The sequence below is a fragment of the Dromiciops gliroides genome, chromosome 6 (genome assembly GCF_019393635.1).
Source record: "Dromiciops gliroides isolate mDroGli1 chromosome 6, mDroGli1.pri, whole genome shotgun sequence".
NCBI lineage: Eukaryota > Metazoa > Chordata > Mammalia > Microbiotheria > Microbiotheriidae > Dromiciops > Dromiciops gliroides.
The window spans coordinates 166,105,704-166,128,746 of NC_057866.1; the positions used below are offsets into that span (position 1 = coordinate 166,105,704).

General features: G+C 39.6%; 1 protein-coding gene across 1 annotated transcript in view; it reads left to right on the forward strand.

The window, feature by feature from the left end:
• The window catches only part of FHIP1A (FHF complex subunit HOOK interacting protein 1A), a 394,460-nt gene that overhangs the window by 99,888 nt on the left and 271,529 nt on the right, over positions 1 to 23,043 (forward strand). Inside the window, 1 exon segment of the mRNA XM_043970067.1 lies at positions 3,792 to 3,936. The gene's annotated coding sequence lies outside the window, so the exon portion shown is untranslated.

Consider the following 23,043-nt stretch of genomic DNA (forward strand, 5'->3'; position numbering starts at 1 on the left):
GACCTTTCATAATTCACGAGTAGCAAAACGAAGGAAGACTTGAAATCACCTGAAAAGCTTGCAGAAGCAATTTGTAATTCTTACGAGGCAGGCTGCATGCTGCTCTTTTTCTGGTGCCTGATGCTAACCCTGTTCATGTGAGGTTACAGGGAAAGCAGGATTCTGTTACTGATAAAACGGAATGCCCAGAATTCTGTGGTCTTAACACTTACCAGGCTGAGCATGAGGTTATAATGGTAAGCACACAGTAGATGCCTAATGAATATTGGATTGATTATAACTGGGGGTGGAGCATATTGGCGGAGGAAGACGTGTCACTTGTTTGATTTTTGTTTTGTGTGAAACTCAGAGACCTGGTTTAGATTGATGTCATAGACTTGAATACATCTAATTTATATCGCTTTTCACTGTTTTCTCCTTGTTTTTTCCTTCTCTCCTAATCTGTGGTACCCTCCTAGTTCACTTAAAAAACCCCAAACAACTTGTAATAAGAAAAGTATGTAAAACCCTATCCTTTGTCACCTTCTATAATTCAAAACAAATCAAATCTGGTTCCATTTAACCTCCATTTAACTTGGTTTCCTTATCTGTAAATTCCAGGATTGTTGTGAGGATCACATGAGATAATCGTAAAGTGCTTTACTAACCTGAAACAGGTAGGCAGATTCTAGTTATTAGTATTATTACAGGTACTATTATTATTATTACAGGTATTATAATTACTAAGGTACTTTCCAAATTAATTTCCTCTAGTGTAATATTGCTATATAAACTCTTAAATGTGATTATTGGGTCTTGGAGCATTTTGGTTTTGTAGAAATCATATCGCACTTCTTTTACTTTTAAAGATCATAGGGTCACAGATTTAGAGCTTCAAGGGGCTTTAGGGGTTGTCTATCCCACCCCCCTTTTAAATTTTATTTATTTATTTATTCATTCATTCATTCATTCGTTATTTTTTTGTGAGTCAGTGAAGGTTAAGTGACTTGCCCAGGGTCACACAGCTAGTAAGTGTCAAGCATCTGAGGCCAGATTTGAACTCAGGTCCTCCTGAATCCAGGGCTGGTGCTCTATCCACTGTACCACCTAGCTGCGCCCCCACCCCCACCCCTTTTTTTAGAGACTGGAAGACTGAGGTCAGAAGAGTGAAGTAATTTGCACAAGGTCACACAAATATTAAGTGGTAGGGCTGGGATTCGAACCCAGGTTCTGTGACTCCAGATCTCTTTCTAGTGTACCACTAGATGATCAGGCATGACAGTTGGTTTTCTATTTTTGTTTTTTAAAGTGGTTCCTCACTCTCTTCCTTTGCTTTCTTGATTTTATTGTGTGTTTTTTTCTTTTGGTGGTGCTTTTTTTTTTTTAAACTACCTTTTTCTGGTTTGGCTCAGACTTGATCCCTTATTTTCATTTATTTATTTTAGGAAAAAAAGAATTTTTCTTTTGAAAAATCAATATGGGGATTTTGTAATATATGAGAATAGATGATCTCTAAAAATGTACCATACCATTAAACCTTATTTTTTGTAGGTATTCACTACCTCACTGTGACTTGAATATTTTTTTTTTTTAGACTATGTGACTGTAATTAAGTCACTTAATCTCTTTGAGGCTCAGGGCCTTCATGTAAAATGGTGATAACAACACCTATATTTTCCTGTTAGAACTGTGGGGAAGATCATTTGTAAAGCTCTCGTGGTCCCCTTGTGGCTCTGGGACAACTTGCAACCTCTCCTGTTCAGGATGCCACAAAGGCAGTGCAGTAGATAGAGCACTGGCCTTGAAGTTGGGAGGACCCGAGTTCAAATCTCACCGCAGACACGTACTAGCTGTGTGACCCTGGGCAAGTCACTTAACCCCAATTGCCTTAAATGTCCAGGGCCATCTCCAGTTGTCCTGATGTATGTCTTTCCACTGGAGGATGAATCTAGAGGAGAGAAAGAGGTTGGTGACCTTGCACAGCCCTCCCTCACTTAAATCCAGTTCAGTGCAAGTCATGACATCACCGCGATGTCATGGTCCTCTTTGAGAACAAAGGACAAGCAACAACAACATCGTGTTATCAGTTGTTCAGATCCAGTGATCAAGAGACTCTAGTAGTTAGTTGTTTGCTCTATTGCTAGATATACAAGAGACACAGAAACATGATACATCATTTGAGCAAACCCTAAAGCAAGGTAAACTAGGAAAAGAAGTGAACCAGATAGCTGGTTTGTGGTGTGCCCATACTTGGGTGACTGCCACTTATCCATACTCTCCAGGCAACCAATGAGTCATAATCCCTTTCAATCACCCCTCAATCACCAATGGAAAGGTGTAATTCATTTAAACTTAGTCATTTGTGTCTTTAACCAGCCTCTGCTCAGTCCTTCCCTGTGAGTTGGGGAGCGGCAGCTAGTCTAGTATGCATTGTTTCTTCCAAGATTGGGTACAGCTAGGGTAAATTTGCCCCTCTGATTCCATCCCTGCCTTTCTTATAGTCTCTAGCTGTGCCTCTCCATACCGCCCTCTCACCCGGCACAACCTTTCTTCACTTTAGGTGACTGTTTTCCAGTGTCTCATGTTTCAGTTGTGTCTTCCCTGCAAGATTTCTGTCATCTTCTAAAATTGCGAATGGTGAAAATTAGTAAGGTTTCATCTAAGCTTCTGGGAGATATATTCCCCAAAACAAAACTTGATTTCTGTCTCCTGGACCCACTTACTTACAAACTATTAAATGTTTGTATATATAAATGTTGGCTGTACAAATGCTTGTTATTTTTTGTTTGTTTGCTTCTTACTTTTTTGGATATCTCTGTACCTGTTTCTAACTTTTGTTTGTTTGTTTTGTTTTGTTTTGTTTTTTGTTTGTTTTTTGTGGGGCAATGAGGGTTGAGTGACTTGCCCAGGGTCACATAGCTATTAAGTGTCAAGTGTCTGAGGCCAGATTTGAACTCAGATCCTCCTGAATCCAGGGTCACTGCACCTCCTAGCTACAACTCTATTGAAGTGTATTTAAATGCCAGCCTTTCTACATGTCCTAGGTATTCCTGCACTCCAATGCTGTGAGATGTCCTGAATTGCAATTTCCTTGCCTTGACTAAAGACCCTTGTTGCTACTTTAGTAGTCTTCTTTATTTCAGCTTGACGATTGGCATGAATTTTCTCCTTTTCCCTAGTTAAGTCTATGATATTTCAGGATGCTATTATTTCAGATGGAATAGAGCTTGGCAAAAGGGATAGAGAAAGAGTTTTTCCATGCTTATTAGTACATTCTAGGTTTCAGTATCTGAATAGGTCAAGCCTAACTTGACATTAATTATCTTATGTTATATTCCAGGCAGAACTGCGCATTTTCAGAAAAGATTCATAAAGGGCTCTGGTTCACTGTTTGCTATGTTATACTATATTGTCTTTATGTTCTGTCAGCATTGTTATTAAATTAACACTCTCGTGTGGGTCTGCGTAGTTCTAGGATTTTTTTTTTCTCTCAGTTATAATGAAGGATTTTTTTTTTTTTTGGCTTTGAGAAATCTATAATTACTTATCACCCTCCTAATGTGGTGGGAGAATCATTGCCTACTTGCTGTTTTTCAGCCAGGAATCTCCCTCCTCCTTGGCTGGCACCCAGAGTCCTAAATTAAAGACCAATCATTCCTTATAATTTATCTTTTTGCAACAAGGACAGCTATCCTTCCAGAGTGCCTCCTATTCAGTAGGTGAATGAGAAGGGAGAAGAGGAGAAGGAGAAGAGGGGAATTGTAGCTCATCAGTGTTAATGCTTGAGGGGTATTTCTTTTTCTTGTCTACAGTCTTTGGAAGTCCTCTCCAGGGAATTTCCAGCAGTTCAGACTGATGATCCAGAAATCTCTTGAGGTGAACTGTGTGATAGAGTGAAGCAGGCAAATATAATCCAGAAACAGATTGGTTGCTTTTATGAGAGAAAAACAATTACAGGTAAGAAACTTTAATTTCAATTTAACCTTTATTTTGATTTGGTCTCAAGGAGGGGCAGTTTTCTTTTAAATAAAATTTATTGAGCCTTTTTGTTTGTATATCCCAGTTATTTCTAGATATGCCACCCCCTCCATTCTATAAAAAAGGATAATAATTAAGTAAGCCTAATTGGTACAGAGAACTTGACTGAAAGGGTGTGCAATATTCTGCATTTGTAGTCCTTCCACCTCTGTACTGATAAGAGGGGAGGTATGTCATCCTCAGTCCTTGCGGATGTGAGGTCAACCATTATGACTACTCAGGATTTGGCTTTCTTTTGGCATTCCCTTCTCTACATTGTTCTTGTCTATATGGTTCTTGTTATGCTGACTTCACTGCATCAGTTCATACAAGTCTTTACATGTTTCTCTAAATTCCTCACGCTCATCATTTCTTATTGCACACTAATATCCTACTGCATCCACAGTTTATTCAGCCATTCCCCAACCCATGAGCATTCGTTTTGTTTCCACGTACACTTTTATTGAGTATCTGTTTTCCAGATCCTGTTTGGATCAAGTCTAGTGTAGAGGCATTGCTTCAATTTAGTTTTCTTTTTTTTTTCTTTTTCCCTAATTACACTTTCAATGAACATACATCATTGTGCATGCTAATGAATTCACAAAAGATCAGAGTTTCAGGCAAGTTGTGTATAATTAGGTTGGATTGAGAAAGATTGTTTCAAGACTTTAATAAGTTGGTAATCTGGAATTCAAGATGTAAAAAATAAATAATAAATCTTTTTAAAAAGAAAAAAAAGATTTTATAAGTTGATAGGCATCTGATTTCTTGTCTAAGTGGGAAACGTGTTTATTTCTGTAGAATAAAGATGGACTTGATTCATTGTTCCTTCCAAGTGCCAAATATCTAATTTTATTAAATGGCTTTACTTGTCAGATGTGCTGATAAATTGATTTTCAAGAATCTGCTCAGGTCTAAGGTGTCCAGCTCCACTTATTTGCCCAATGGTTGGCCCTAAAACACTCTAACTCCCTCTTATCTCTAGGCTTAATTACAAAGTTCTCAGGCTGGTATTGTAAGCCCTTCCATTCTGGATCCCTTCTCCCTTCCTAGTTTGATTTCAGAATGGACAGTCTAGCACCATGGAAAGATTGCTGGATCCCGAGTCAGAAGACCTTGCTTCAAATCCCAGCTCTGTACTTATCACCTGTGTGACCTTAGGTAAATCCCCTTGGCCTCAGTTTTCTCATCTGTAACAAATGAGGAGGTCAGATTAAGTGTCCTTTAATGCCGATCCATTCCAGCTCTGACTAGAATCTCATGCAGTAATCTTTCATGCAGTCATCTTCTAGTTAATCGTGCCCATTCCCCTCATCCACCTTGATGTATTTGAACAGATGGTCCTTCATACCTGAAATGGGCCCCCTCATCTCCACTCCTTCAACTCTCTAGCTCACTTCATAGGATAGTTTAGCTGCTGTCTTCTGCAGGATGCCTTTTTCTGGATCCCCTTAGTTTTTAATACTCCCTACCTTTGGAAATGACTTACTACTTTTTAGTTCTTGCCGTCTCTATCCCTCTCCCTCCCCTTCCCCCCAGCAGAATATAGGGCAGATGCTGCTTCATTCGGCTTCATCTCCCTAGCACCTACCACAGAGGGGGTGTAGAGTAAATGTTTGTTTCCCCGAATTGCCTCAGTGGAACGCTGGGCACAGGCCATTTTAACTATACTGTGTAGAACTCGGCATCAAACAGACAAAAACAGCCTTCATTTGTCCCACTGGCACTGGGATTCATGACAGTGTGCTTTGTAATCCTCAGATGAAAGGTAGTTCATAAAGAGCAGTGGTGTTTATAGAAGGGAAGTGGCTTTCGTTAGCTTGAGCATTCCACTCCAGGCTTTTAAAAATTAATTTTAGAGAATGTCAGATTTGTGCATATAAGAAATCATTTATTATACACTCTTTATACCATAAATAAATTATGCTTTTATCCTTAAGGATCTTGGCAGCATGCTACATCATTGCCTGTTCAATACTGAAAGGAAAAACTGCTTTGCATGATATGATGACTTATTTTAAGCTGTGTGACCCAGTGGATTTCATTCTTAGCTCTATCATTTACTAGGATGCAAAAAATATTTTTTCCCCTTTTAAAATGATTTATTGATGCTCTTTTAATTTTTACATTACTGGCACAATCCACTACCACCACCCCAAAAGGCATGCTTCGTCATCAGTCCTCTCAAGTCATGGCTGGTTGTTCAGAGTGTTGACATCTTTTAGCTTTGTTTTCCTTTAGATTACTGCTGTCATGGTTTAAATGGTTCTCATAGTTTTCCTTAAGGCAGGTAGGTATTCTGTATCAGTTCGTAGAGGTCTTCCTGAGTGGCTTAGAATAGAATAAAGAGTAAAGAATTCTTTATATTTGTTATTTCTTTTGGAAGCGTTAGATGGCACAGTGGATAGAGCACCGACCTGGAGTCAGGAAGACCTGAATTCAGATGTGGCCTCAGATACTTCCTAGCTATATGACCTTGGGCAAGTCATTTAATTTCTCTTTCTCTCAGTTTCCTCATCTGTAAAATGGTATAAAAATAGCATCTACCTCCAAGAATTGTTGTGAGGCAAAGCATTTAGCATAGTGCCTGGCATATAGTAGGTGCTTCTTTTTGGTTTTTAGGTGTTTCAGTCTCTTTGTGACCCCATTTGGAATATTCTTGGCAAAGATACTAGAGCAGTTTGCCATTTCCTTCTCCAGCTCATTTTACAGGTGAGGAAACTGAAGCAAACAGGATTAAGTGACTTACCCAGGGTCATACAGCTAGTAAATGTCTTCCTGACTCCAGGCCTGGCGCTCTATCCACTTCGCCACCTACCTGCTCATAATAGGTACTATATAAATATTAACTATTATTATTATTATTACTATTATTTTTTTTGGTGAGGCAATTGGGGTTAAGTGACTTGCCCAGGGTCACACAGCTAGTGAGTGTTAAGTGTCTGAGGCCGGATTTGAATTCAGGTCCTCCTGAATCCAGGGCTGGTGCTCTATCTACTGTGCCACCTAGCTGCCCCTAACTATTATTATTAATGATTACTGTTATTACATTCACATGCTACAACTTGATTAGTCATTTCCTAGTCATTGAACACTCGTTTTCCTTCTAGTTCTTTGAAATTGCAAAAAGTTCTGCTATAAATATTTGTATGTCTGGGACCTTTCCTTCTGCCTTTAATTTCCTTGGAGTCTATAACTAGTAATGGTATTACTGAGTCAAAGGAGTATGTACAGTTTAGTAACTTTTTAAGTATGATCACAAAAATTTTTTGAGACCGTTTAGACCACTCACAACTCTACCTGCAGTGCACTAATGTATTTGTCTTCCTATATCACTTCCCCTTCTCTGCCCCCCAAATCAATCCAAACCAAAACGCCCTTTACTATTTCATGCCTTTTGTTATCTTTCACTACTCTGGATTGAAGTTGTTTTAATTTGTATTTTATTTATTATTTACTTATTTTTTATTATTATTATTATTTTTAGTGAGGCAATTGGGGTTAAGTGACTTGCCCAGGGTCACACAGCTAATAAGGGTTAAGTGTCTGAGGCTGGATTTGAACTCAGGTACTCCTGACTCCAGGGCTGGTGCTCTATCCACTGCGCCACCTAGCTACCCCTACTTATTTATTATTAAAACATTTCATATGGTCATTGAGAGCTGATACAGTCCCATTCTTCAAAAAACATCTCAGAATCATGGAATATTGGAACTGGAGTGCACCCTAAGGATGATCTAGTCCAATCTTCTTATGCCCTTTTTTCCACCCCTTGCCCTTGGGAAGAAGGAGGTCCAGGGAAGTCATGACTTGCCTGAGGTCAAACAGCAAGTTATTGGCATCACTGGAAGTAAAATCAAGTTTCTTGATTCCTGGTTAATGTACTACTCATGACTTTGAAAAGCAATAGGAAAATGAAAATAATAAAGAATAATTCTAAAAAGAGTTGAGGTTGGGGGCAGCTAGGTGGCGCAGTGGATAGAGCACCGGCCCTGGATTCAGGAGAACCTGAGTTCAAATCCGACCTCAGACACTTAACACTAGCTGTGTGACCCTGGGCAAGTCACTTAACCCCAATTGCCTCACACCAAAAACCAACCAACCAAACAAAAAAACCAAAAGAGTTGAGGTTATTGATTTATTTACTATTTCTTTTTCTGATCAGAACCTTAAATTTAAGGGCTCATACCTTAAAAACCACAACCGAGGACAATGCTTATGTGCATGAATGAGTTCTCCTTGCCCCTCAAATGTGGGCCATTAATGTCTCCCTCTGCATTAAAGGAACAAAAGCATTTTATCTTTGCTCGCCTAAAAGTCAGCCTGAGGAAGAAAAATTAAGACATTCATCAAAAACTTTTGCTACAAAGTGAGATTAGTAGTGGAGATTAGATATAGATTAGGCCCTGCAAAGACCTGTCTATACCAACTGTTTATCTCTGGTAACAACTGTTTAAATCTCATAAAACACCCTCTGTGTTGACAGTCCTATATAATAGATGATGGCTTTGGGGGTGGAAAAGATACCAAATGAGCTTTTGAATTACTTAACCTTTTGGGGAGGGGTAAAGGTGGGTATAGGCATTAGAGGGAAGGAATATACAAAAAGGAAAGCAAGCTATTGATCTGAGGTGAATGTAGCCAAAGAAATACAGGGCTCTAGCTGCAAAAAGGACTCTAGAAGTCAGTCTTCATATTAGAGATGGGGAAATGGTAGCTCAGAGAGGTTAAGGAACTTAGCCAGAGTTATACAGCTATGAAGCGAGAGGCAGGATTTGAACACATTTCAAGTCCAGCATTCATTCTCCTGTGTTGCACTGGGTTGGAAATGATGAAATGATGAAATGATGAAAGAATCAAGTGCTTAGAAGTTCTTGGGGGAGTAAAATAATAGCTGATATTTCAGAATTCAATTGGCAGGATTCAAAATATTCAACCACAGAGCCCAAAGGGTTACAGGCTGTGAAGACAAATGGGGAAATTAGGTGGTGTTTGGAAGCATACCTCATCTTTCTTTCTGAAGCAACAGCATGACCTTGGCCAATAAAGGAAGATTGAAGATAATATGAAGGGACCTTATAGATGGATGGAGCCTAGGATCAAGTTATTCTTAGTTTTGGGGGGACTTTTCCCCTTCAAAGTTTGCTAGTTTGGAAGGGTGTCTACTTGTACCTTTTCTGAAGGAGCTTTGCCCTACACCAGACCCATTTGGTTTGTCCTATGAGATTTAATGCCAGAGAAGTAAGAATACCCCCACTGGCAGCAGCCGCAGCACCCTGAGGGTGACCTCTGGAGTCTGTGACCCTTCCTGGGTTTTCAGAAGGGCCTTGTTGACAGTTAGGGCTATGCCGGCTAGTTAGGCCCTCCCTTGTAAGCACCTTGCTTAAGATTTCAGCCTTTGATGCTGAGCGCTGAGTCCTTTTCCTTTGATCAGAGGAGAAGCACGTCCAGAGCAGCTTCTGATCTCTGTATTAGCCTTCAGTATTTTGTCCTTGTTTAGAGATGCTTTGCTTTTTATTTCTACTAATTTAGAGCTTACCATGGAAGGGAGTAGGAAAAGAGAAATGAAATAAAAGATATCAAATTAGAAAAGACTTCAATGGGATTTGATTTCGGTGGGGGGTGGTGAAAGGTGCTTTTCTTTTTTGGTCCAGACCTGGTGGAGGCAGTGTAGGACAGTAGAGAGCCTGCTGAATTTGGAATCAGTGGACCTGATTTAATTCAAGCTCTGCTCCTTACTGCCTGTATAGCTGTGGACAAATGGCCTAACATCCCTAGGCCTCAGGCCCATGTTTAAAAAAATAAAAAGGCTTGAACTAGATACCACCAAGGTCCCTGCAAGCTCTAAATCTAAGATCCTAGGAGCTGTGAGTCAGGAGGATTGGAGAACTCCCAGTGTGGAAAATCCCCTCCACTGATATATGTATGTGATATATGTATCTTAACTCTTTTTGTTTTTCTCCAGGATCAGTGCTTAGCACAATGTTTGGCATATAGTAAGCACTTAATAAATGTTTGATGATTGATTGATTTGTAACTTACAGTCCTAACAGAGTTGTCTGAATACCATTGCTAGGTTTATATCCCAAAGATATTTTTAATTTTTAAATTTTCATTAATTTTTTAAAATTTTGTTTTGTTTTGTGGTGGTGGTGGTGGTTGTTGTTTTTGCGGGGCAATAAGGGTTAAGTGACTTGCCCAGGGTCACACAGCTAGTAAGTATCAAGTGTCTGAGGCTGGATTTGAACTTAAGTTCTCCTGAATCCAGGGCTGGTGCTTTATCCACTGAGCCACCTAGTTGCCCTGCAAAGATATATTTTTTTAAAAGGGAAAAGCACGTATTTATACAAAAATATTTATAGGAGCTCTTTTTGTGGTGGCCAAGAATTGGAAATTAAAGGGATGCCCGTCAATTGGGGAATGACGAAACAAGCTGTGGTATAGGATTGTGGTGGAATATTATTGTGCTATAAGAAATGACAAGCAAGATGATTTCAGAAAGGCCTGGAAAGACTTGTATAAACTGATGTATAGTGAAGAGAGCAGAACCAAAAGAACATTGTGCACAGAGACAGCAATATTGTTTGATGAACTGTGAAAGACAACTATTCTCAGCAATGCAATGATCCAAGACAATCCCAAAGGACTAATGATGAAGCAGACTATCCACCTCCCAAGAAACAACCAATATTGATTAAACTGAAGCATGCTATTTTCCACTTTCTTTCTTTCATTCTTTTTCTTTTATTCAAATCTTCTTGTACAAATGATGAATATGGAAATGTTTTACATGGTTGCACATGCATAACCTATATATGATTGCTTACATCTCTGGGAGAGAGGAGGGAGGAAGGGGGGAGAAGAGAGGGGAGAGAAGAATAGAATTTGGAACTCAAACTTAAAAAAATGTTAAAAATTGTTTTAACATGTAATTGGTCAAAAATTAAAAAAAAAATTAGGGGCAGCTAGGTAGTGCAGTAGATAAAGCACGGCCCTGGATTCAGGTGGACCTGAGTTCAGGTCTGGCCTCAGACACTTGACACTAGCTGTGTGACCCTGGGCAAGTCAACCCCCAATTGCCCCAGAAAAAAAGGCAAAAAAAATAAAAAAAAAATTTTTTAAAAAGGGATTTGCCTGAGCCACTGACAAGTTAAATGACATGCCTAGATTCACACCACTAGTGTAGTTCAGAGGGAAGTCTTGAGTCTATAGCTTCTTGATTCAGAGGCCACCCTTTCTCCTTCAAGCTAATAGATAATTCTGGGCCTGGAGTCAGGAAGATCTGGGTTCAAATGTTACCACAGATACTAGCTGTGTGACCCTGAGCATGTCACTTAATCTCTTTTGCCTCAGTTTCCTCATCTCTAAAATGGGTATGCTAACAGCAGCTATCTCCCAGGGATGATGTGAGGCTCAAATGAGATGATATTTATAGCTCTCATGGAGGTGATTCCCTTTACCAGTACAGATTAGAACCTGCTCTGCAACCTATAGTCTGGGACACTGAGAATTTAAGTGACTTACCTAAAGTCGTACATCCAGGATGTGTCCCCTGCAGAACTTGAACCCCGGGCCATCTCTGAGAAGGCTCTCTAATTCAGTACACTACTCTCCTAGTGATCAGTATTAAAAACAGAAACATAGAGACGAGATTAAACACATTTATTGTCAGGCACTCAGTTGCTAGATTCAGGGATAATTCCTTCATTGTCTCATCATCCTTCCGGTTTTCCTTAGAGGCTTAGCCTTCTTCGAGAGGTGTTAAGAACAGTGTCTAAGGTGTTTCTTTATCCATCAGATATTCAGAAGCCTAGAGATTAGTGGAGGATATGTGCCGCCTCATGCCTCACTACAGCTGTCTGTAATGTCTGGGAAGAAGCCTTGTTTCAATGCCTTGTCAGAAATTTCATAGCCAGACGTATAAATAATATGAGTTTCGGGAAAATCAGCAATCCACTCTAATCCTGCAGCATTTATTAAGAGCTCTGATATGTGCAAGGATCTACCAGGTGCCAGTTGTACAAAGCCAAAAGGAAAAAAAATAATCCCCATCCTGGGGAGTTAACAACTGAGGGGATCAGGCAAGGCATCGGGCTGAGATGGCTTTCCAGGTAGGGGTGAGGAGAGTCTGGAATCCAGGGATGGAGGAGAGCCTAGGAGGAGGCATGGAACCCTCTTTGGGGGCAGAGGAGAGAAGGAGTTTCTTTGAAAGATGGAGGGCACGAGGGGGAATTATGTGCGATCAGCCTGCAGAAGAAAGTTGGACAAGCCAGATTGTGAAGGGCTTTAAGTGCTAAGCTGAGGAAGCAAGAAGGAAGTTCTGAAATGAAAAATAATTAAATCCAAACTGAAGTAAGGTTAGGTGTGCCAGAAAGCACAAAGGATGTAATTAATCCTTCATGGAATAGAGGGAGGGAGAGGGAAAGCTAGATGGTAGAATGGATGGCATGCTGGATTGGGAATCAGACCCGAGTTCAGATCATGCCTTGGCCACTTATTTACTGTGTGACTTTGGGCAAGTCATTTGACTTGTTTCATTGTGTGTAAAATAGGAATAATAACACTTCCCTCACAGGATTATTGTGAAGACCAAATGAGATAATACATGTAAAGTTGCTTTGCAAACCTTAAAGTACTATCAAAATGCTAGCTGTCAGCACCCTTGTCGTCCTTGTGATAAGGTTAGAGTAAGAGACTGTTTGGGCAGCTAGGTGGCTCAGTGGTCTGAGCACTGGAGTCAGAAAGACTCATCTGCCTGAATTCAAATCTGGCCTCAGACATCTGGTGACCCTGGGTAGGTCACTTCTCCCTGTTTCCCTCAGTTTCCTCATCTGTAAAAATGAGCTGGAGAAGGAATTGGCAAAGCACTTCAGGATCTTTGTCAAGAAAACCCCAAGTGGGGTCATGAAGGACTGAAATGACTGAATAACAAAACACTGTTCAAGGTATGGAAAGGGCTTGGATGATGATGATGAAGAAGGAGGAGGAGAAGGAGGAAGAGGAGGAGAAGAAAGAAGAAGTCAAACAGAATTGTCCATAGAAATGGAGAAGGTTATTTTGATGGTAATTCAGGAAACTATGCAATTAAGGCTGGACTTACTGATCAGTGCAAATTAGGGAAAGGTAGAAACTGTTCAGCCCTCAACAGTTCAGCACAGAGGCCCTCATGACCGGGTGGGTGGCTAGAATTATATATCAGACATTTATTGTTCATAAACTGACAATTGACAAATTCCATACTACAAATATAGACCTCAAAAATACTCTTGGGAATTCATGAAGCAACATGTACTGGAACCAAATTATTATCACGGACAGAACTGCTGCCCATAATCACTTGGAGATAACACTGATGCAGAAAACTTGAAGAACAACGTGGGCGTTTTAATATCACCTTCAATTCCAAAGTTCTTTCCCCAGTCCCCTACACAGAGAACAATCCCTTGTTATTGGGCTGGAGGGGGGGGGGAGGAAAGACAGTGGAAAGAGAGAAGAGAGAGGTGAGAGGAGAGAAAGAAGAGAAGATAGGAGAGAAGAAAGAAGAGAGATTAAAAAAAATAAGAAAAAAGAGGAGAGGAGCCAGTCTGAGAACACTATGGCCTCAAAAATGAATTATATTGGGGGCAGCTAGGTGGCGCAGTGGATAAAGCACTGGCCCTGGATTCAGGAGGACCTGAGTTCAAATCCGGCTTCAGACACTTGACACTTACTAGCTGTGTGACCCTGGGCAAGTCACTTAACCCCCACTGCCCCGCAAAACCCCAAAAAACAACCCACAAAAAATAAACAAACAAAAAAATGAATTATATTGGAGCAGAAAAAGTCAGCTAGGTGGTAGGTAGTACAGTGGATAGAGTGTTGGGTCTGGAGTCAGAAAGACCTGAGTTCAAATCTAGCCTCAGATACTAGCTGTGTAACTCTGGGCAAGTCACTGAACCTCTGTCTGCCAGTTTCCTCAGCTATAAAATGGGGGAAATAATAGCACCCACCTCACAGGGTTGGTGTGAAGATCAAATAAGATAATATTTGTAATGCATTTAGTGTAGTGCCAGGCAGTTAATAAAGGGTGCTTAATAGATGCTTGTTTTCTTTCATTATATGCACAGGCTGTCCCCCATACCTGGAATTATTTAGGGACATGGGATCATAAATCTAGAGGTGCTCGGGCTCTCCTTCCTTAACTTTATCTTAGCAACCCTTCCCTCTCTCTTTCTCTCTCTCTCTCTCTCTCTCTCTCTCTCTCTCTCTCTCTCTCTCTCTCTCTCTCTCTCTCTCTCCCCCCCCCCTCTCTCTTTTTTTTTTTTTTGGTGGGGCAGTAAGGGTTAAGTGATTTGCCCAGGATCAAGTGTCTGAGACTAGATTTGAACTAAGGTCCTCCTAAATCCAGGGCTGGTGCTTTATCTACTGCACCACTTAGGTGCCCCCTTCCCTCTCTTTAAAATTGAACTCAAAGGACACTTCTTTTGAGATAATTGTTCCGATTCTCCCAGTGGTTAGTGTCCTTCATGTTCTCTTCTGCCCAAATACATGAATATTTATTTTGTGTTTATTTGGTATTTATCTACCTTTGTATGTTTGATATTTACCTATGTTGAGGGCTAAAATTCTAGCTAAACTGTCTAAAATATCTAATGAGTGGTCGCCAATAAATTATAAGCTTTAGCAAGAGTTAGACTTTTAAGCATTTATTAAGGAGAATAAGAATTTGGTAAAGAGAGAGAAAAAGGCCTAAATTCCTAGCTATTAAAGGGAGAGCACATTTTTAGCTCCGCTCTCCACCAGAGTCCAAAGGAAAGAGCGCGCGAGACTGAGCGCCAGTCTCTTCCTTCCTTCCTCCTCCCACTCGTCCGCGTCACTTCCTGATGCCTGGTCTTGCCCTCAAAGACCTTCGCTTCATGGGCAGAACTCTTCTACAGTAAGTATCCAGCAGGTGGCGTTATTCCAATCGTTACAGTCCCCCCTGTTGTTCCTCAAGAAACAAAATGTTTCCTTGACGGAACAGTAAAAACAATATAATAACTATTGCTAACTAATAATATGTGAACAACAATATAGAAAAGGAAGAGAGGAAAGTTTTGTCCAGAGGAGCGATTTTTTGTCCTCATGAACCGACGCTTTGACATTAGTCTTGCAAAGGGAGGGCCTCTGCAGAGAATACATGTTACAGATGGTGTATATTATAACAGAAAGAGAAAAAAAACAACAAAAACAACAAATCAAAACTGTTCATTTAAAGTCTCTGAAAGTCTTTTCTCAGATGTCCTCTAGGTGTAGTCGTGGAATGGAAGTCTTTTCAGGGGTTGATGAGTGGATAGTGGTAATCAGCCAGGAAATTTCCTACAAAATTGAGCTTAACACAACTTTAAAATAGCTTTGTCAATAATCAAATCAAACAATGAAAGTTCTCAAAAACATGTCTAAGGGAATTCAGAATCTTAGTTGTTACACATGAAACATATAATAAAACAAAAATTGAACCATTCTTTAAAATTATAATATTACTATAGTCCCCCCTTATGGAGGGTAATTGAGAAGACAATTGCTGCGATATTAATTATTAAAAATAATTTTTTATCTTTGTTTCATCACTTTTTGCATCATCTGCCTAATTATCCTCATGCCATTATGAGAAATTAAAAAATCTAATATAATTGGTAACAGGTGTCAAGGCCAAATTCAACACTGTATTTATCATGACACCTGAGATAATTATGGGGGTTACCATAAAAGAACAGAGAAATGATGGGATATGAGCATTCCCACACTTGAGCAATATGTACTGCCCATACAGTATGCCAGGCTTAAAATAGGTGGATGGAATATATGTCCATGCCACCGAACATATTGGAAGAAACTGAGTCAGACTTAATCAGATGCATGGGACTGAGATGTCCATGGCATCAGGCATATAGGAGGGAGCATGGAAGCCAGGTGTAGAAGTGAGATGGGTGGGATGAATACTTCCAGCCATCTGTACAATATTGTGGGGAAAAATAAAATAAAATATTAAACCAAGAGAATCCAACCTCAACATTTGTCAAAAGCCGTTCCCTCGGCCATACCTTGACTTCATGCATGTCTCCCCTCATGTGACAGTTCAGTGTCTGCTCTTGCATGTATTCCTCTTGTGATTGGATGGCATCTTGGCCAACTGGCATCTGATAACTCAGAATAAAGTCAATTAATGTCTTAAATGATAAGTTCCCATAATCCAAGTCTCATATGGATTTAAAAATTGAGGATAATAAATGATTGCAAAAAATGCGAATACGTCTTGACTCAAAATATAATATATAATTATGCAACAATTTCAAATAATACCCTTTTTTTTACTTAGTATACAATTACTTTTGTGAAAAATCAGAACATATTTAAATACAAGTTAAAGCACAACAGAATCTCAAAGAACTTTTTTTTTTTGAAAATAGAAAACTTTTACAAATGTTCCCCTCTTTTTTTTTTTTTTTTGGGAATATGCTTATCAAAAATAATACTTCTAGAATCAATTTACACTTGCCATGGCAACCAATTTGCCAGGGAAATGCTTTAAAGAGTTTGATCAAATAATCAGTTGAGAAAAAATAACAAAAACAAACAACTCAGAATATGGGAGCACAATACTCCTAGAATTAACATTGTATAATAAAATCAAAACCATCTTGCAATGTTTCAAAATTAGATAGACAAATGAATAGAAGAAAATACACATGGAACAATAAAAGACAATGAAATTCAAACTAAGGAAATCTAAATGAATATGAACTTAATATTAATAAGAGTATTACAAAATATAAACTTGATCGCATGACTATAAAAAGCTTTTACAAATATTCTCCTTGTTTTAGAAACTAAGTATAAGACACAATCTCAAAAGCATTAAAATCTCTATGAAAATAAACCTATACCATTAATTCCAAAATGTATATGTAATAGCATAGAAATCCTATGTAACCTCTGAACTGACATTAATAATCTGAGTGAATTCAGAACACTCTTGATTCCGATATCTAAAATCCCCAATACTCATATCAATACCTTGCTGCTTACTTCTACATTTCTGTAAAATATATACCCTTCCATGGCAAAAGCAGAGTCTTGAACTATGTTGATGATTGTCATTCTTATTCAGCTTAAGTTTTTCTTCTTTAACCCCTCTATATTGTCTGTCGGGCTTTTCACCATACAAATGCTTTATAAGATTACTAATTAAAGACAAAAGCAGGTTAGCAAAATTATGAACAAAAGGAGTATATCTGGAATTTAAAGGGCTTTCTAAGGTTGTCTCAGAAGCACAGCCAGGCTGGGGAAGGGCTGAGCCTGAAGCTGCAAATGTAGTTAGAGAAAGTTGAGCATGCGCATCAGATCTCTGGACTTCCCAGGCAGGGGAAGCTATGGGCTTGGCCATAGGAGGAGTAGAGGGTGGGGTCTGGAGAGGAGGGGAGGGACCAGCGCAATTTGAATCAGACTTGATTTTGAACTCAGGCCTGGATTCCTCTTCCCCCACTTTGCCTCCAGGTGCTAGGGGATTAAAAGCTTCTAGAGGGTGGGTCATTGCCTCCAGGCATGCAAAATTAAAGCAACAATTACTGTTAGAACTGGGAAAAGCTGCGGGAATCTCTTCAGGTTTCTCTGAAAAAGCATGGTTGGGAGAGGGAGAGATATTTCCTTGTGTGAGTAAGTTGCTGGCTCTTTTAACAAAAATAAAAAGAAAAATAGAAAATCCACAAAAACAAAGCATTAACATGATCTTATCTCCCATTTGTCTGGTTAAACAGACTAAAATAAAAAATAGGGTAATTAGGGAGTTTAAAAGGTCCATTTGAAAAAATTTAAAGGAAAACACAGCCAGTACACCAGTACTTAGCAGTTAAAGGGAGAGGGAGGGGAAATTTCTTACCCAACCAGCAGATCAGAAGACTGAGGGTTAGCTTTCCTCTTCGTGGTCAGCCATCTGTTGAGGGCTAAAATTCTAGCTAAACTGTCTAAAATATCTAATGAGTGGTCGCCAATAAATTATAAGCTTTAGCAAGAGTTAGACTTTTAAGCATTTATTAAGGAGAATAAGAATTTGGTAAAGAGAGAGAAAAAGGCCTAAATTCCTAGCTATTAAAGGGAGAGCACATTTTTAGCTCCGCTCTCCACCAGAGTCCAAAGGAAAGAGCGCGCGAGACTGAGCGCCAGTCTCTTCCTTCCTTCCTCCTCCCACTCGTCCGCGTCACTTCCTGATGCCTGGTCTTGCCCTCAAAGACCTTCGCTTCATGGGCAGAACTCTTCTACAGTAAGTATCCAGCAGGTGGCGTTATTCCAATCGTTACACCTAATAGAATATTAGGTCTTTGAGGGTCGGGGCTACTTTGATTTTGTCTTTGCATCTCAATTACACAGCATAGTGCCTGACATATGGCAGGAGCTTACTGACTTGTAATGAATCCTGTACTGTGCAGTATGTATGTATGTACATATGCATGCATATCTGTGTATGCATGTATACACCCATGCTCACACATACATACACACACCCCTACATACTGCTGGATTCATGGTCCTATTCTAACCAAAGACATTTTGTTTGCATCTTCAAAGACACCAGTAGGGTATCCATTAAGAAAAGGAAATCTTGAAGAGATTGAACACATTTCTTCTGCCATTCACATCATGGTAAGAAAACCAGAAAGGCAGCGTTAAATTGGTGAGAAGACAATTAAAACCAGAAAGTCAATGAATTTACAGCCCATGCAAAAAGGTATGCACTAACTGGCAAAGTATGATGAGGATAATGGCGATCCTACTGCTGCCTCATATATGGCACAACTATTAAATCAATAGCTTGTTAAAAATGGGATTTCGCAGTGCAAGGATTGATTTGCTAAGGACCCAAAGGGCCCTAGCTCCCCATAGTATAGTCACATGCTAGTTGTGCCTAAGAGCTGTTGTGAGATACATTAAAAAAAAAAAAACAAACACCTGAACTCAGGCTGTTTTCTTTGGAAAACAAAAATTGGCCATTTGTCTCAGCAATTTTTATTCATTTCTGCTCATTAGGAATTCCATGTGTGCATTGTTAAATTCACTCATTCACTTGCCAAATGGAAGAATAGAGACAGGACATTTGGCATTTGGAACTCTGTTTTGGGGACTTGGATTCTAAGCCACTTCTACTCTCTGGTCCTCACTTCTCTTAGTTTGAAAGAGTGGGGTGGACAAGATGATTGCCAGTCTTTTCCAGCTCTGGGTCTTATAAAATATTTGTTGAGCACCTCCTATATGAAAGAAACCACACTGGCTGTTGTGGATGTGAACAATTTTAGAAAAAATGTTCTTTGCTTAGTATAGAATTATTTAAAAAAAAAAAAAGAACATCTCCCAAGTAACGAACATTTGCCTTTCTCAAAAATTAAGTGAACTCTCAAGAGCTTTATCTTTACCAGCTTGAGTTTTTATGATATTGTTATGTGTTTTTTATGTGTGTGTTTATACTCCTGTGCACCTGTGTCAGTATGTGTTCATGTATATATAAAAGTATATAATTACTGTAGAAAACCAATCGAGGGAAGAGATTATGGCTGCATTCTGTTTGTTAATAGAAAGCTGTAGCTTTTTCCTGAAAATGGCTTTAGTTTCAGGTGTACCAGAAACATGTGAGAGCCTCCTTGCCAGATGAGTTCTTTTTTTTTTATTTTTAAGATAAAACAGATGCTCCATTGATCTTCTTGATATGGTTAGTTATGTGGCTGGTTTTCTACATGAAGGGAAAAAAGTTTGATTAATTACCATTAAGTACAATGCCTCCCCTGGGTAATGAATTCTGTGTGTTTGTCTGTTTTCTTCTTTCTTTTAAATAAATTAGTGGCTGGTTTAAATAGATATAGATGAAAGAGGCTATGAGAACATTCAGTTGTTTACAAGCATGTGGGATGGGAATGCTGTTAAGGATGGAGTCTGTATTGGGAGGATGTCACCCTTTGTGTAGGAAGATGAAACTGATGTGAATCTGCTGTCTTTAGAATACATACCTTTCAACAGTATTTTTAGGAATTTGTGCTAAGCCAACCACACCTCTCTTGCTGGATGCCACTGATACTTGATGGTGTTCATATATGTACAAAGTAGTTGTTTGGGATTGGGGGCTGCAGTCTTCGACCATGCAATGAAATTCGTTGATAATATGGGACCCTCTGGGGGATCAAACTGGGGTCCATGTTCTCATCACCTTCTCATTCAGGTTAGAGAACCTGTTTTAGTGTCAGGATTCTCCAAAGGAGTATGTTCTGGCTCTTTATATTCCTGGGTACACACCAAATCACAGAACCTCAGAGACAAAAGGGACCTAGAGGCTTTATAATGTGCCTCATAAATGACCAGTTATCCTTTCTATGACTTACCCAAAGAATGATGTTTCCATCTTCTGATGGACAGTTGTCCAGTGAAAGGAGGTGCTCACTACTTACATTAATTAATTTCCAAGACATACTTGGAAGAGGTCCCCAGGTCAAATGATGAAAATTGATATGCTTTGATATTATCATGTTAAGAACGGCTAGAGCACTAGACTTCTAGTACTCATCTTAAAGGAAGTGGGGGCATGGCTAGTCATCTTGACTTCTGTTTTGCCACTGGACTCCTGATGACTCTAGAGGAGAGAGTGAGGCTGATGACTTTGCACAGCCCTGCCTCACTTAAACCCAGTTGACTGGAAAATCAAGATATTACCCTTCTGATGTCATCTGTCCTCCTCAAGAGGGAAGGACATGTCCACAGAGACAGCAGTATTGTTTAATGAATAACTGTGAATGACTTGACTATTCGCAACAATACGATGAACCAAGACAATCCCAAAGGACTATTGAAACATACTGTTCACCTACAAAGAAAGAACTGATATTGATGGAACAGACTGAAGCATGCTATTTTTCACTTTCTTTCATTTTTTTCTTTTATTCAAGTTTTCTTGTACAAAATGACTAATATGATTATGTTTGACACCTCAGGGAGTGGGGAGGGAAGGAGGGATAAAAATCAGAACTCAAAACTATGAATAAAAATGTTTATTACTTTCAAAAATAAAAAAAAGAAGGAAGGACTAACAACAACAGCAACAATATAAAGAAAGGCTGTGAGTTTCAGTTCCACTTGAGTTGATGATTTTTTTTTTTGTGAGGCAATTGGGGCTAAGTGACTTGCCCAGGGTCACACAGCTAGTAAGTTTTAAGTGTCTGAGGCCGGATTTGAACTCAGGTACTCCTGACTCCAGGGCCGGTGCTCTATCCACTGTGCCATCTAGCTGCCCCGAGTTGATGATATTTTAAGAGGGTGTGTGATGTAGTGGAAAAAATACTACTTTTGAGGTCTCTCCCAGTCTTGAGTCCATAGTTCTATGATTTATGATCCAATGAATAGATAAATAATTTTGACAGGAATTTAGAGGAAGCAACTAAAAACAATCTTATTTATTTTTTATTTTTTATTTTTTTGCAGGCAATGGGGGTTAAGTGACTTGCCCAGGGTCACACAGCTAGTAAGTGTCAAGTGTCTCAGCCAGGATTTGAACTCAGGTACTCCTGAATCCAGGGCCGGTGCTTTAACCACTGCGCCATCTAGCTGCCCCCAAAACAATCTTATTTTATGCATTTGAATTTAAATTTAAATAGTTGCTTTCAAGAACAGTAGGACTAAAGAATGTCATCAGGCAAAGGTATAATGGAAAAGAAGACAATCTGGCCCCTTGGAACAGGTGAGGGACAACAAATGATATTCGAGTGCTCTCCTGCTGTTCCCAAAAAGTCAGGAGAAAGCAAAGAAGGCAAGCTTGTGGGTGGACATGGAAAAAGAATGCTCTAGTATAGGGCAACCATGAGTGGGCTGTGATTTACATAAATGGAAGGAATATCCAAATGCATAAAAATCAACATTTGATTTTTATCACCAAATCACCAAACCAGTTTAGTTAGTTTTATTGGTTATTTAAGCTTATTTTTTGTTTTGTTTTGTTTTGTTTTTTTTGCAGGGCAATGAGGGTTAAGTGACTTGCCCAAGGTCACACAGCTAGTAAGTGTCAAGTGTCTGAGGCTGGAGTTGAACTCAGGTCCTCCTGAGTCCAGGGCTGGTGCTTTATCCACTGTGCCACCTACTTGCCCCCTAAGCTTATGTTTTTCACTATATCTTTTTTTTTTTTTTTTGGTGAGGCAATTGGGGTTAAGTGACTTGCCCAGGGTCACACAGCTAGTAAGTGTTAAGTGTCTGAGGCTGGATTTGAACTCAGGTCCTCCTGACTCCAGGGCCGGTGCTCTATCCACTGCGCCACCTAGCTGCCCCCGACATTCTGTAATTCTAATGGAAGAAAGAATAGATCTCTGCCCTTGTTGCATTGAGAATAGAAAGTTGCACAATTCCAAGCCCCCTTGGTGTGTCCCACTCTCAGTTGTCTTGATGTGCCCTCTGTAGAATGACAACAAAATCATTTGTTGTTTGAGACGGGGTAATCAGGAAGAAGAATCTATTTTTTCATGTTAGACGACTGGCACAAAAAGATCTGTGGTATCTGAGAACGTGGAACAGTTTTCTGAACATGTGAGCTTTTGGTCAAACCAATTTAATTTGTCTAGGGCTGGATATTGAAAGTTTTTGCAGTCAGTCTTGAAAAGGCTTTCCTAATAAAGTAGGGCAGATTATGCCATACACGGGGGATTGAAAACCTGCCAGATTCGGTCAGCTCCTACTGTTGGAATGTGTGTCTTAAAATTTACCTTGTGGTTTTCTTTTTTTTTTTCTTTTTTGTGGGGCAATTGGGGTTAAGTGACTTAGCCAGAGTCACACAGCTAGTAAGTGTCAAGTGTCTGAGGCCCGATTTGAACTCAGGTCCTCCTGAATCTAGGGCTGGTGCTCTATTCACCACCACCTAGCTGCCCCCCTTGTGGTTTTCTTACGAGACTGGAGACTAGATCTTGAATTCTATCATGTTCATCTGTTAATGTTATATTTTTGAATTAAGGCAAATGGTATCTATCTGTAGAGGTAGGAGTAGTGGGAAAGGGATGGATGGGTTGGGGA